Source organism: Triplophysa dalaica, chromosome 23 (genome assembly GCF_015846415.1).
Source record: "Triplophysa dalaica isolate WHDGS20190420 chromosome 23, ASM1584641v1, whole genome shotgun sequence".
NCBI lineage: Eukaryota > Metazoa > Chordata > Actinopteri > Cypriniformes > Nemacheilidae > Triplophysa > Triplophysa dalaica.
Genome location: NC_079564.1, coordinates 12799246 through 12815356, shown reverse-complemented (window position 1 = coordinate 12815356; position 16111 = coordinate 12799246).

Below are 16111 nucleotides of genomic sequence, written 5' to 3'. Positions count from 1 at the left end.
TTTGTGTGCATTAGACTTCCAGCCAATGACCCTTGTTCAGTTTAGTTTATTTAGTTCATTTGCACACTTTACAGTGCTTGTGACCAAATACAGAGTTGAGGACAGTTGCATACAGACGACCCAAACATACAGATACGTATGTACGCGTGTATATAAATGTAAATTATATTATTGCGTAGCGGACAACGAGAGTAGTAACAATGCAGATTAAGGATCAAAGAACAATGACAGTCTATACAGTACAGTCAATACTACCAAACTGGAAGTGGGTTATTTGCTGAGATACTATAATGTCCTGATTTATAGATTTGTCATAATGAGAGCCATTAATCCTTTCTGCTCTTCCCTACATCAATCACAACCGATTTACTTTGCTTCATAAACTTCCATTCTCTGTTTGCTTGACTGGATGTCCAGTAAGTTACATCATTCAACCCCCATTAATCCTGCCATTATTGGACAAACTCAGACAGCCTTCTTATACTGTCAATCAATTTCAGAAGCCTTTCACGGTCGACTGGTGGCTGCTGTCCAAACTTTATTTGTGTGTTTATCTGTGTGGCCTGCAGAGATGGTGTGTTGTACCTGAAAAGCTGCAGAAAGCTGAGACATTCATGGCTGCCTCTCTTCTCTGTTTTGTCAGGTTATTAGAAAGCTCCTGCGGCGGCCATTAAGTCCCTCCCTTCCCCACGGTTCAGTTTTCACGACAAAGGAGACACCAGATGCCACGCTGCTTACTTGCACGATGTATTCCAAGACTCCTTTCGTACTCATTTCTCAACACTTCTTGTGTCTTTCTTCCTCGTTTCTCTCTGTCTTTAGCATTTTCTCTACAATGACTAACACAGGCAAACATCATCATTGGAATCAGTGAGGAGAAGCCAGTACTGATATTTCAGCCTCCAGAAAGAGGGCCATCAATTACGGCTGATGGGAGGATCATAGGCAATCAATAACTCTGTGTATGAAGTCGTCCACGTCCCGGCCCATGAGGATCCCCCTTGTCATGCATCACCCTGACACCTCTCACCCTCCTTCGGTTGTCTCTGGCCTCTGACGGCCTTCATTTCTAAACGGGGCCAATTTGATCGGCCTACTTAAATGGTGTTCCCTCAACTGGATCTCAAAGGCTTGAGTTACCACAGCTAAAGTGCCTCATTTGCTGCACTGTTGGATTACAAATGGTGCGGGCCATCCCCCGTGCGGGGACACAGAAGAGTCCAAAATGACCCCATGATTAGTGTGGGCATTGAGCCCATAACCTACTTGGACTGTGTCTCATTCACTCTCCCCCATATCTATTCCCAATGCAGACAATGAAGCAGACAGACAGATTGCATGTTCTGGACTCCACATCAAAACATATACTGGTACACCCTCTTAAATGTACAATTTTAGGGTTTTGCAGGTGATTGGCAGAACATTTCATGTATTTGATATGGTGTTGTAAGCCGTTTTTTTAACGGTGTGTCTGTGGGTACAGATGGTCCGCCTTGTTTACATTTGACATTTATGCATTTGGCAGACGCATTTATCCAAAGCGACTTCCATTGCTTTAGACTATAGATTTTTTTCAGACTATGTGCGATCCCTGGGTTTGAACCCATGACTTGGCATTGCAAACGCCACGCTCTAACCACTGAGCCTTGTTGGGGTTCTAATCCAGCTCTTTTACCTTTTTCTATCACATTACAGATCATAAAGGCATTTGTTTTCAATAAAATGTATTAAAGACTTCAAATTCATTTTTATTCATAAAGTTTAGTGGAAGGTTAGGGGTAGGTTTGGGCTTTAATATCTCAAAAAATTGCCGTCATTTTAATATTTTTTATGAATATAACGATTTACAGTTATTATTGCATTATGTTTAATGCACAACAATTCTGAGGTGAAAATACTAATGTCACCTGCCACTATTTCTTAGTACCAATAGCATCTTACTACTATTTCTACTTAATCCAAAGAAAATACAGCTTTTTTCAGGTTATTGTAAAAAGCATATCGCTAAGGAATGCTGCTATTCTAACATAGTGTAAACAGACCCTTCTGTTATTTACAATTAGTGCAAATAGCCGCTGCCTTATTTTAAATAGCTGTGGCTGCTTTGTGCACACAGGCATTTTTTCACACAGAGAAGCAAACGTCTGGTAAACTGAACATGTTATATGTATGGAAAGTATGTCATGATTATTTACAGTATTTATTTGGAGTATTTGCATATAAAAACAGTATATTTGTAGTCCGACTCTCTCAGTAAATTACTAGGTTAGTTTGAGTAGGTTAGTTGTGTATAGGTTTATTCTTGTCTGTATTTATGAAGAACTGTGATCCTGTGAGGCACGACATTTCGTTCCACTGTACTGTATCTCCCCACATGTAGGGGAATGAGAATAAAGCTCAACCTGAACTTGAACTTCATTTCACAGCCTTGCTTTTTTATAACAATGTTTTTGTAGACCTAAAAATAATGCAATGCAAATGTTTTTAGTTTAAAATGGTGTAAACAACAAAGCCACCCCTATGCGTTTGGCTTCATGTCCTTTATTCAAAGAAAAATCTAAATGTTTAGTCTTACACTTCGGCATATATCATTTTATTTCTGTGATGCTAGAAATTATACAGCTTGTTGAGGAACAGAGGGATATTACTTTTCTGTTCAATCAAGCAATTACATCCCTGACAGATAAAAAATATGAGCAAAATAATATTTTTCTTTTTTTATTGGATATTAAGGAAAGAGCAGTCCGAATGACATTTCATCTTTACAGAAGAGCCAAAACAAAGCAAATACACCATAGTTTCATCTGACTTTGTGTATTGATTTCAATCTTTTATAATAAAGATGTTCCACACACGGATGACTATGCTAAAGCAACAGTATTTAAACATTTGTTCAGAAGAAAACCCCAATTTTTTTTTTATAAAAAATGTCAATTGCACCTTTTTGGCACCAATATTTCAGCCATTTTGAATCATCTGGCTTTGCTCCACAATACAGTTACGCCCTTTTGGCACCAACTGGCTTAGTGTGTTCAATGATAAGTCTTTTGGCTTCTACTGAATATCACAAAAGTGATTTCACAAGATAAAACTTGTGTCAGTTTGGCAGTAAAAATAGCTCATCGGAGTCATTTCAGCCAAAATGTAACTTACGCCCCTCTGGTTCTCACCCCTCACCCCTTGAATGAATTTATTTTTTTGAATTTATTTATTTGAAAAAATCTTTAAAAATGTTTAAAATCAACATTGAAAAAAGAATACAATATGGAGTTTTGATGAGTAAATTAACCTTGGCTGGCCCATCAGTGCTGGGGGATTTGATGAATTTGACATGCGTGTCCCCCTGAGGCAAAGCCATTTGAATCAACACCTGCCTCCGTACAGCCCTGATTCAAGTATGTATGGAAACAATCATGACGGTTGTGTAAATACACCAAACCTTCAGCAGTGATCCACTGATTGTGGAATGAAACAAATGAACAGACGAATATACAGAGACAGATGTGTCTACCGTTGAAGCTAATACTGTACACAACCAAGACATGTTGGACGGATCACCTGTTTTACTCATTATTCTTGATACTATGACCGAAAATATAACTCTTTCTTCTCCTAAACACTAAACACAGTTGCTCCTCTGCGCCTAAAGAAAATTAAAGATAGTTGTCCAACACAGTGGTATGATGAACGCACGCACGCTCTTAGAGGAGTATTCGTTTTCAAAATAAGTTTTCATGATAATTTACTCACCCCCATGTCATTAAAGATATTTATATATTTTTTTCTTTAGTCGAAAATAAATTAAGGTTTTTGATGAAAACATCGAAGGTCAAAATGACAGTTTTAAAGGGCTTTAAATGATACCAGACGATGAATAAGGGTCTCATCTAGTTTGGTTCTTTTAAAAAAAAATTATATGCTTTATAAACATATACAAACAAGTCGAGCATTTTTGTTTATAAAGCATATACTTTTTTTCATGTCCGCTAGATAAGACCTTCATTCATTGTCTGGTATCGTTTAAAGTCCTTTGAAGCTGCACTGAAAATGTAATTTTGACCTTCAACCATTTGAAGCCCATTGAAGTCCACTATATGGAGAAAAATCCTGGAATGTTTTCATCACACACCTTAATTTATTTTTGAATAATATAATACATCAATGCATCCACATCTTTGATGACATGGGGGTGAGTAAATTATCATTAACATTTCTTTTGAAAGTGAACTACTCCTTTAAAAGGGGGCGCTTTTTCGTGCATTTTGACTTCATTTAAATATTAAAGGTGCTGGCTTCTTATGCTTAACATGATCAACTTGTCAAAAAACGAGTTGGACGTATAACGTAAATATGAGCACACTACCCCCATCTTACTCTCTCTGCTTTGGTTGCCTGTATGTTTAAGAATAGAGTTTAAGATTCCACTCCACAGTTCAGTAAGATGTTTAAGGTCTTCTAGCCAGAAACTGTTAAAGGGTTTGTAGATAAGAATGGGAGAACGGGCTTTTGCCATAGCCTGTCCCAAATTGTGGTATAGCTTTACACTTTCTAGTAGAGGAATTTTTACAGAATCGCTTTTAAAGCAAAACTAAAAACCCACATTTTAGAAAAGGGTTATAATATTGGAGTCGTTTTGGAGCTTGTTCATTCTATGTATTTTAATGACTCTGTCTCATGTTGTTTGTGTTTTTATTTATATCTATTTGAATTTTTTATGTATTGTACAGCACAATGGTCAACGACCGTTGTTTTATTGTGCTTTATAAATCAACTAAACTAAAAATTATTAGTATATATTTCTGTGCTCGATACACTCCCCCAAGGTTCGTAAAGGTTTTTTCGTACATGAAGAACCGTTACGTAACAACTTTTCTTAGTCCCTTAATGGCCAATTGTACTGAAAAAGCATGGGAAGGCGAAGAAAAAGCCTGCCCACGCATCAACCGACGAATGATAGGAAGACCTGCTGAACATCAAGATTGGCTGCGCTGCATCAAGATTGGCTGCACTGTGGGCCTGCAGCTCGTTACTCTTGCGATAGTGAGATAAGTTCAGGTGTGTTTGTTTGTTCACAGCCTTTCAATGATCGATGTATATAAATGGTGGATATAATGCTGATTTTGCAGATCGTTAGATAGATGGACCAATCGCTAAAAGATGCCAGACATGAACCGCATACTGTAAGTAAAACGTCTTGGTTACGTATGTAACCTCAGTTCCCTGATGGAGGGAACGAGACGTTGTGTCGAGAACGACAGATGGGGTTCGCCCTTGAGAACCAATCTACTCTGACTACTATAGAAAAGGCCAATGAAATTTGGCGAATGAAATTTGCATGCCGGGCTCCGCCCCCGGATATCCGGTATAAAAGGAAGCCGGCGTGCAGCATTCATTTACCTCTTGTTCTGAAGAGCCTGAGAGCCTCTCACGACTGCAGCAGAATACGATACGTGTTTGTGGCATAAGGGACACAACGTCTCGTTCCCTCCATTAGGGAACTGAGGTTACATACGTAACCAAGACGTTCCCTTTCTGTCGGTCTCTCGACGTTGTGTCGAGAACGACAGATGGGGTTATCTATGGAAAACGCCCCAAAGCTGTATCGCGTCACAATCTCAGTGAAGCGACTGTAACAAGCCTGGGCGTGTCAGCTCGAAGCTTTCGTGAAACTTGTAACCTTCCAGTGTGGTGGTCGGGGGATTCCAGAGCTTTCCGGAGAAAGATGGGAACAGCGCTGACCGGTAACCTATCACGGACGGGGCCTTAGCTCTCTACAGGCGAGAGGCCGTCCGGCTCGGTTTACAACTCTTAATCAGAGAAGCGCTGCAGAGGCCATCTGGTGACCAGGTCGTGTTGCCCTAGAAACTTTCCATCAACTGAGTCGTGATGAGTGGCGATAGCGACTACATACACTTTCAGTGTGGAGGGGAGATGTTAGTCTCCAGTCTCGTAAGAAGGACAACACAATCCTGATCGAGCACCTCAGTGGGTCTTTCTCACTGAGAAAGACACCAGGACGAGAAGAGGCACCGTCTAGAGGCGTATAACCGCCTAGTAGATGGGGCCCTAGCCTGGGTAATGGTCTCTGCCGTAGAGGGAGAGTAGCCATCTCAAGATCTTCTCGTCCCGTCTAGAGACCAGACATGGGTGTTCCAGAGGTCTGATCTGGGATGCCAGAACGTGTCCTTCCCCTGAGAGAGCAGGTCCTCTCTCAGGGGAATGGTTCAGGGGGAGTCGCTGTCCAGAGCATCAACTCTGAAGCCAAGTGTGGTTAAACCAGTGGTGTAACCAATAACACTTGGTGCTCCTCTTACCTGACCTTGCACAGTATCTGTGTAAAGAGGCTCCTGGGGGGGGGAAGTGTGCTTCCGCCCGTCAGCTGAGCGCCAGGGCATCCGTGCCGAGGGGGGGCCTCGGTCAGGGAGTACCAAAGCAGACAATGGGTGGTGTCGCGGGAGGCAAAGAGGTCTATCTGTGCCTATCCGAACAGCCCCCAAATGAGCTTGACCGGGGATGGAGTCGCCACTCTCCGCAAGGCGTATACTGACGAGAGAGCGAGTCGGCTGTCTTGTTCAGTTTGCCTGGGATGTGTGTGGCCCGCAGGGAGCGGATCACCTGCTAACTCCACAGGAGGAGGCGTCAGGCAAGTTGTGTTAGCTGCCGTGAGCGTACGCCACCCTGGCGATGTACGGTACGGCTGTCATGCTGTCCAGGAGGACCAACACGTGCTGTCCCTGCACTAGAGGCCGGAGCCTTCTCAGTGCAAGCCACACAGCCCACAACTCTAGGCAATTGCATGCCAGCACAGACGGGGGCCCGTCCAGCGCCCCTCTACTGCGTGCCCGTTGCACACTGCACCCCACCCCTGCAGCGAGGCGACCGTCATCACCACGACGTGCCTCGTAACCTGCCCGAGGGGAACCCCGCCCGGAGGAAGGTCATTGAAGACCAAGGGGTTAGGGTGCGTCGGCAGCAGGGCGACATCACCACCCGCCTGCTGTCGGTGTGCCACACTGTCCTCGGAACTCGACTCTGTAGTCAGTGTTGAAACGGTCTCATGTGCATCAACCCGAGGAGTATACCCCCGCGGAGAATGCCATGTGTCCCAGGAGCCTCCAGTTCAACACTGACTAAGCGCGTGCTGCGGACAGCTGCGCTGTCATGGTGCAGAGTTTAGTTCCATACCGAGAAAGAGGATGCTCTGCACTGGGGAGAGTTTGCTCTCTTCTCGGTTGACCTGAAATCCCAATCGATCTAGATGCCGGAGCACCAGGTCCCTCTGTGTACACAACAGATCTCGCGAGTGTGCCAAGATAAGCCAGTCTTCGAGATAGTTTAGTACCCGCAGGAACAGACCGAAAGGGAGGACTCTGTCCTGATATGCCCGCCCCTCGAACGCGAACCGTGGAACGGGGCGGTGTCGAGAGGATCGAGACATTAGAGTAAGCGTCCTTCAGGTCGATTGCCACAAACCAATCCTGACACCTGATAGATGTCATGATGCGCCTCTGCGTGAACATCTGAATGGCAGCTTGTGAAGGTGCTTGTTCAGGGTACGCAGACCGGTGGGGCGCAACCCCCGTCTTTCTTGGGAATGATGAAGTGCGGGTCGTGACCCACTGAAAATCTTGGTTTTAAGGACGAACTCAATGCCTGTTTCGCCAGAAGGGTGGTGACCTCTACCCGAAGTACGGAGGCGTCCCTGCCTCTGACAGAGGGAGAGATGATGCCTTGAAACTTGGGAGAGTCTCTGGCGAACTGGATCGAGTAACCAAGACGGACCGCCCGCATTGGTCAGCGAGACAGTGTGGGCAGCTCTCAAGCTCCCAGGGACTGTGACAGGGTGACCAAGGGAACGGTCTGCTTCATCATTCCCACGGGGGTGGTTCGTCGGCTGGCGGAGCTAACCATCTGTCACGGGGTCCCCGGAGGGAAGGTTGGCTCCGCCTTTTTACCTGCCTGGCGGGACAACGGCACGCACTGTCGGTTTGAGAGTGGTGACGGCTGTCGTATGTATACGACCTCACACCTCGCCAACGTGGACACAACGTCGAGAGACCGACAGAAAGGGAACTAAGTCATATGTCTGTGTTTGGTTGGTAATTTGGTTGGTAATCCTAATGTAAACAACACAAACTTATATTGAATCAACAGTCATCCAGTGGTAATGATGAATCCTCATGGAAGGGTAATATCTTAAAATACTGTACAGGAAAGCCCTAAAACTCCTAGATCTGCCTACTTTTCATCAATAGAAGAAGAAAATCAGCTCAACCTTAGTTTTTGTTTAACACAGTGGCTAAATTAACAAAAAATAAATTATCACCGGTAAAATGTATCATATCAGAGAAAGATTACAACCAAGCAACAAGTGGTGACAAAACTGATCAGACTATAAATATCAGACCCCTTATAGATCAACTACAATTATGGTCTACAATAGGTCAGGATGAATTGTCTAAGATCATTAGATCATCTAAATCAACAACATGCATGTTATATCCTATACCAACTAGTTTATTGGAAGAGATATTACTTGAAATTATAGATCCTCTGCTTATTATTACTAACTCATCTCTGATGTAATGGCTGTAATGAGGCCCCCGAATCTACCTTTCATTTCTAAAGTACTTGAAAAGGTTGTTTCACATCTATGTTCCTTCCTCCAAAGGAATGACATCTGTGAAGAATTAAAGTCAGGATTAAGAGCACATCACAGATTACTCTGATCAGAGTAACAAATGATTTACTTTTGGCATCTGATCGTGGCTGCATCTTGTTACTTGTGCTATTAGAACTTAGTGCCACTTTTTCAATTCAGTTCAATTCAAGTTTATTTATATAGCGCTTTTCACAATGTGCATTGTTCCAAAGCAGCTTTACAGGGGCAAACAGGAAAAACAGAAAAGGTAAAACACAGCACAGTGCATGGTGTTTATAGAACAAGCAAAATCATCTAATAAATAATATCTAATAATATCTAATAAATAAATAAATAAATGCAGTCTCCCGATGAAAAAGCCAACACTGCCCTGCTGTGGCAAGGAACCCAAACTCCAATGATTGATTAATGGAGAAAAAACCTTGGGAGAAACCAGGCCCAGCCGGGAGGGCCAGATCCCCTCTGACATGTCATCGCTGCACTCAGTGACCCCGACCAAAAGCCACCGAGCAAATATCCACGAGGAAGAGGGAGAGCCCACCATCTGCAACCCAGAAGTGCAACCCAGAAGTCCCCCTCACCAAAAACCGTCATTTTCAACCCGGTCCCACTCCACGATCGACACCAGAAAACAGAGGAACAACCAGGGAAAATAGCTCAGTCTTAGGGCCTCTGCTCTTCGCACTGGACATGCTATCTCTAGGACAGTCATCCTCAATCCGGAGCTTTGCTTCGTTTCATCTGGAACGCGAGATATAACCCAATAAACCTAATAAATCATTTGACTATTTTTGTTGTTAAAATTGAGCCGTGCGTCTTTACAACGGAGAATCAAAGGAACATTTATGTAAGTGATCTATTGCTGCTATATACTCTAATCTCTTTATTTAGCGCCAAATGCATTTCGTTTCAACCCTTTCTGCTGCACGCGCGTTGCTTCTTTCAACAGGAGAACTGGATCCCATGGCTGGATCTGGTTTCGCCCAAGGTTTTTTGGGTTCCTCGCCACTGTTTGCACACTGGCTGCGCTCGTTTTGCTTGCTGGTTGGCTGCTGCTTTAGAATTTGTATTTGTAAATATTATCTTAGATGTAACATTTTCCTGGAATTATTATTTATATATATATAGTATATAGGAATTGATAGTCTGCATAATATATAACCTGTGTTTCTCTTCTTTTATCTTCTGTCTCTGTGTGTATGTGTGTGTGTGTGCATGCCTGCGTGCGTGTCTGTGTGTTTGTGTGTTTGGTGTGCGTTAGTTTGTGTGTGTCAGTGCGTTAATGATATTTTATGTATTGCTTATAGTTAACATACTTTCATGTACAGCTGCTTTGTAACAATGAAAGTTGTAAAAAAAAACGCTATATAAATAAAAGTTAAGTTGAGATGAATTGAGAATATAAACAGACACAGACACTTTACAGTAGGCATTATTGACCATGCCTTTTCCTCTCATTATAATCTCATTGTCATGTGTCGGAATGGAAATGGCAAGCATGACATTTCACACAGCAACCAAATAATGTTATGAATGAAACGCATGCCTGAATCATCAGCTCTCAGTTTAATCGAGATTTATATTCTTCAGCTCAATTTAATAACAGATGTCCAGTTGTATTTCAGCTTATCTTTATAACCTGCTTTGACGGTTGACTTTGATAACATCGCACATCCAATTGCTTCCAATGCACAACTAACCTGGCCAAATCTTTACAATCAAATGATGGAAAGATATAGGCTGGTTTATAGTTCTGCTGTATAGTGGACTGATTGAACATGGGCTAGTGTTGATGTTTAGTATTCAGTTGATGGTATTGGCTTGATTTCTCTCTAACAGCTCTGCACAGTCAATCATTTCATTGTGTCCTTTATTAATGGGGCAGATTGGGAAACAATGCAAGTGCAGTTGTGTCACCTTTTCCAAGGTCGTAATAAACACGATTGTTATTTTTTGTGGACTCACTTTCTTTGAGAAAAGCATTTCTTCATGCACAATTTGAGTTATGCTAGAATTTTTTTTATTGTTATTCTCAAAAACTGGAATAACAAAAATTTTACTTTGGGAATGCGGGGGTGCTTTTATTAAATGGGTTCACATATATGCTGAGCGGTTCTGTTTTTTACGTCATTTTCAATCCTATTTTACATACACTTTTTAAAACAAAAGTGCTTCATGATGCCATTGAAGAACCGTTTTTGACTAAATGGTTCCATGAAGAACCTTTAACACCCGAAGAACCGTTGTCAAATTTTTCTTTGTGGTGAAAAATGGTTCTTTAGATTGTAAAATGGTAAGAAAGAGGTTGTTCTTTAACAAACCTTTGACTGAATAGTTTTTTGGCATCACTGTGCAGAACCTTTTAAGCACCTTTGTTTTTACGAGTGTATACATACTATCGAGATGCACATAAAAAATGGAATCAAAGTTATTTTTTATAAATAAAACTATTTTGAACCATGACATGAAAAGATTTTAAAGATAATCAAAGAAGTAACCCTAAACTTCTAAACGTAGTGTATATGTCGGGTATAAAGCAAAATACTCCGTTCATTCAGTGTGTGCATGGATAAAGGTTTGTAGGATGCACATTTTGGATGATGACAATAATTGCTTTGCATTGAATACAGCTGCAGAGAGGCTGGTCTGGTGTTCATGGCTCACTAACAGTCTTTAAAAAAGGAAAAACATGAAAAAACAACACTACAATTAGCATTTCATTCTCCCCTAGCCATTTCAATCATTCTTAAGTCTTATAATTAACCTCTCAAGGTCCTAAAATCACACAAAATGACTGATATGGAATGTTCACGTAATGTGGATGGAAAGAAATATAAACTCTTGTCAAATGAGAGTGCGGTTCTGTTCCAGCTGTACTAGAAAATAACAAATACTTTGTACAAATACAACAAAGTTAATAGTTGTCAGTATAGTTATCATTTGACAACAGTTTAAATAACACACATCAGAGGAGAATACATGGCAGAAACAGCAGAGTGAATAAAACAGACTGTATATTTACTTCATAAAAAAATAAATGTTTGCTTTTGTCTCCTACTTCGCAAATGTGACCCCAGAAACTTAAAAGTTTTAAAAGAGATCTCAACAATGTCTGAAAATGTGCTCAGGTTTGACATTCTGTTGAGAGTTTCAGCATCTGCTTTCAAAAGTAAGACACCGATTTATCTATTTACTGTTAAATTCTTCCTAGAACTGAGCGGGGCTATCCACCATTATTTTTTTTTTCTTGTCTCTTACTGTAGGCCAACTTTTGTCTTTCAAATTTGACCTACTGTTCTAACGTGTATCAGCTATCAAAACACTCTTCTGTTCTGATTGACATTAATACATGTTAAGGTAAACAATGGTGATGAGGATGATCACAGTTTAAACAAAAGCAAATGAACATGGAATGAACAATGTTTGACGTTTTAATGATGGATTCCTGGAAATGAAAAAGAGTTTTAGTCTTACCACAAGTGAATGCAGCTGTCTCCAGACATGGTCGGAAAGTTCTGGTTCTCTTTACTGTGCGATTGTGATGTGTGAGGCTGTTTATACAATTATGTCATTGAAACTGAAGTGGCTTTGGTGGGTGAAAGCTTCTTAGCCCACACACTAGACCAGATAATCATCATAATAGCCATCATTCAAATCAACTCCATCATAAAATGTCAGATCGGTGGGTTTACTGTAGAGAGAATGGTCACCTGTTGGCCGCCAGATCTGGTATAATCGTAAACCTGTTTACTGTTGTTGAACTATACAGGAGTGTTAGCTTTAGAATGAGTGGATGGATGGATTGAAAGATTGATGGATGGAAGGAAGGAAGGAAGGAAGGAAGGAAAGAAGGATGGATGGATGGAAAGATTGATGTATGGAAGTAAGGAATGAAAGAAGGATGGATGGAACGATTGATGGATGGATTGAACGATTGATGGATGGATGGAACGATTGATGGATGGAACGATTGATGGATGGATGGAACGATTGATGGATGGATGGAAAGATTTATGTATGGAAGGAAAGAATGAAAGAAGGATGGATGGAAAGATTGATGGATGGATGGAAAGATTTATGTATGGAAGGAAAGAATGAAAGAAGGATGGATGGAACGATTGATGGATGGATGGATTGAACGATTGACGGCTGAATGGATGGATGGATGGATGGATGGATGGATGGATGGGTGGGTGGGTGGATGGATGGATAGATGATAGATAGATAGATAGATAGATAGATAGATAGATAGATAGATAGATAGATAGATAGATAGATAGATAGATAGATAGATAGATAGATAGATAGATAGATAGATAGATAGATAGATGGCTTATAAATAGTGTGGGAGAACTTTGTGAAAAATGTTGCCATTGTCACACGGTGAGACATGAGCTGCATGCGTTTCTGCTGGAGCGCCACTAAAGCTTTTCACTATTGTGAGGGGGAACTGAAGCATGACTCCCCCCGGCTGCTGCTGCTGCCACTGCTCGAGATAATAGCAGATGTGCAGCTTTAAAAGATCGTCACTCACCCAATCTCACCACCACCTCATCACATCACACTATATCCCTTTCAGATTATCGTGTTCCATTAAATTTCTTTCTCCTTTTTGAAATTTCTAACAGATTTTAATGATCACTGACCTCATTTTTCTAAGTTGATGCTACATTTATCATAGCACTTAGCGTGCGTGCATGTGTGGGTCTTCCCTGCACTTTAAAATCTTTTATTTAAAAAATGTTAAATGACAGCTATAAATGAAACCAAAAAAAATTTACAGAAAAAGGCTACAAATGTGCATATCACAGTCTGGTCTATTTCCATGCTTGTTCTTCCGGTTTTCCCCTTTACCCATCATCCTTCACGCTCCCACACCTGCCCCCACACCTACCAGTGATCCCTCATTACCTGGACACTATAACATTGTGTACATTTTTTTATTAAATTATAATGGGTTCTTACGTGTTATTCTCTTTTGTCTCATTGTGCCGCACCGGGTCTGATGTAGGAACTCACGTTGTTTGCCTCAATGTTGTCCTGTCTCTGTGTAGCTTACTGTGTTATTATTACCCTGAGTATTGTATTCTCGTGTGTGTTTATTAAACTTACCTTGATGGAACTTACTCGTCAGTGGTCTGTGGCATTCCCTGACAACATGTTGATGTAAATTATGTGAAAAACATGTACACTCCTTAAAACATAAATGTTATTTTTATTACCACACAGTAAAAAGGTGTAATTTTAAAGAATTTGACAGTAAAATCAATTATTTTTTACAGCTTTTTCACGTATTGTTGAAATACAGAAAAAAACCTGTGAAAATACAGACATAATGTGCTTTTTATTTAATCTGATTCATTAGGAAATAATGTAGGATGCAATTGAATGTAGAAAGCGCAACCCGCACTGTAAATATTAAAGTAAGGACTTTTCTTTGCAATACATATAAACTTCTCTTTAAAAATGATCAGTGTTGCTCAAAACACCATATTACTTCAAACTAGTGCTGTGACAACAAAACTAACCGTGCACAATCCTGCAGAACCTAACAAACGCATTTCGATGTGAATCCCAACCAGTGACATGTGATCTCCTCATTTGTGATGCTGGTTAACATGAGCTGTTGAATTTACTGCATTTGATGTGGTTTGTTTGAAGTCATTACTCATGGCCTTGATTCAATCTATATTTATAAACGTCTTTGATGCACAAATTAAATTCCACATTTCATCTACATATGAAGCGAACTTTAATTTCCACCGGAAACGGTTCATCGTTTCTTTAATGATTTGATTAAACCTTTAATACCTTTCTTGTTAATGAATATACAGCTTATGGGATACAAAAGAAAATTAGCTACGTCTGCTTTGCTTTTACTGTATAATGGCAATGAAACATTCTAAAATTAAACTCTAAAAGAAAAGCAATTCAACGTATTTTATTCTCCACTGGTACTTTTCACATTGTGTCTGCTTTTAACCACAAACAAAGGTTAACTGAAATCCAAAGAACACCTCCAGAGTTTCATAACCTAGCATTTCCTACACCTCTAAGCATATAGATGGAGTTGTGCGTTATGTGTCACCAAGTGGCCCTTTACAGGGAGCACGAAGACCCCTCAAGCCTTTAGAGTTGCATAACACTGCATCACTATCGGTTTACAGAATACCGCAATATGACAAAACCCAAATCTGTGTAGGCTACATATACTTAAGCAAATATCAGTTTGATGTCATTTGACTGCACCACACATAAACATAAAGTAACCTTCAATTTTGTTTGTTTGCAGAGAAGGCGATAGAGAAGCAAAAGCTACGATTGCAGTTTTAATAAGCTGGACATTGACAACGACACTTCGGTCGTGTTTTTACTGCTGATTTGAGTATCTGAAAAAAGCATCAGGAGATGTTATAAATGTGTGTATCGTGCGGTTGGTTGCTTCTCGCACCCCACCAGGCCTGAGGGAGGATTTTCCAGTCGTCTCATCCAGCCTTTGCCTGAGTTTGACGAATTTCTCATCTGCCTGCGTCACCTCGCCTGAGCACGACCAACAGCCAGCCAGATTTGTGTTTATATTTCACGACACCCTCCTTCAAATACTAAAGCATGAGATAATCCCATTTGTCTCAAGTAATGGAAAATGCCGACCAAAACCTGCACCTGTATTTTGGTATTTTCAACTGAAAGCAGCAGAACAATCGTCATCTTTTGAACTTTCCATGCAAACGTTATATTTCTCGTTTGAACAAACCATAAACCCCAAAGTTTTACTATTCACAGGCACCAGTTGCGCCACAAACAGGTGAGGTGTGATACAACTATACTACCCCTGGCAACACCCTAGTTACCATAGAGAAATACACAAAAATACACTATGAAACCTTGGCAGCAACAAAGCACAACCTACAACATCTTAACATCATGGTGATGTGTTTTCCACGAGCAAGCGTCACTCGTAAAATGTAAAATCATGTTTTCTGTTCTCTCCTTCGGTTTAAAAATCAGACTCTCTCATCGCATTGTAAACCTAAACGGCAGACGTTTACTTTGTGGCTGAACAGGTGAGCTTATAAATGCATCATTGACAAGGGTTGTCAAACTGAGGGTCAAACCAAGAACATAGAAAGCAAAGATCTGCATAGATCTTCTCGTAAAGGGTACGAGTGTGCCATCTCAAGTCCATTAACAGAATCACGAAGCAGCTCATAGCTGAATTCCCACTGCTCTCTTCAGAAGGGCATTGTGTGTTAAGGCACCATTTGTGCAATGTTTCCATTGGTTACGGGTTTGCACCCCTTCTATCTGTATTGGTTGATTTGACCGACTGTGATTGGCTGGTGAAGAACGACAGTTTTCATATTCCAGTCCTCCTCTAATTTTCCCTGTCATTAACTCCTCAGACTGAACGCAGGGCGGTCAAACACCAGGCGATATTTCGTCACACAT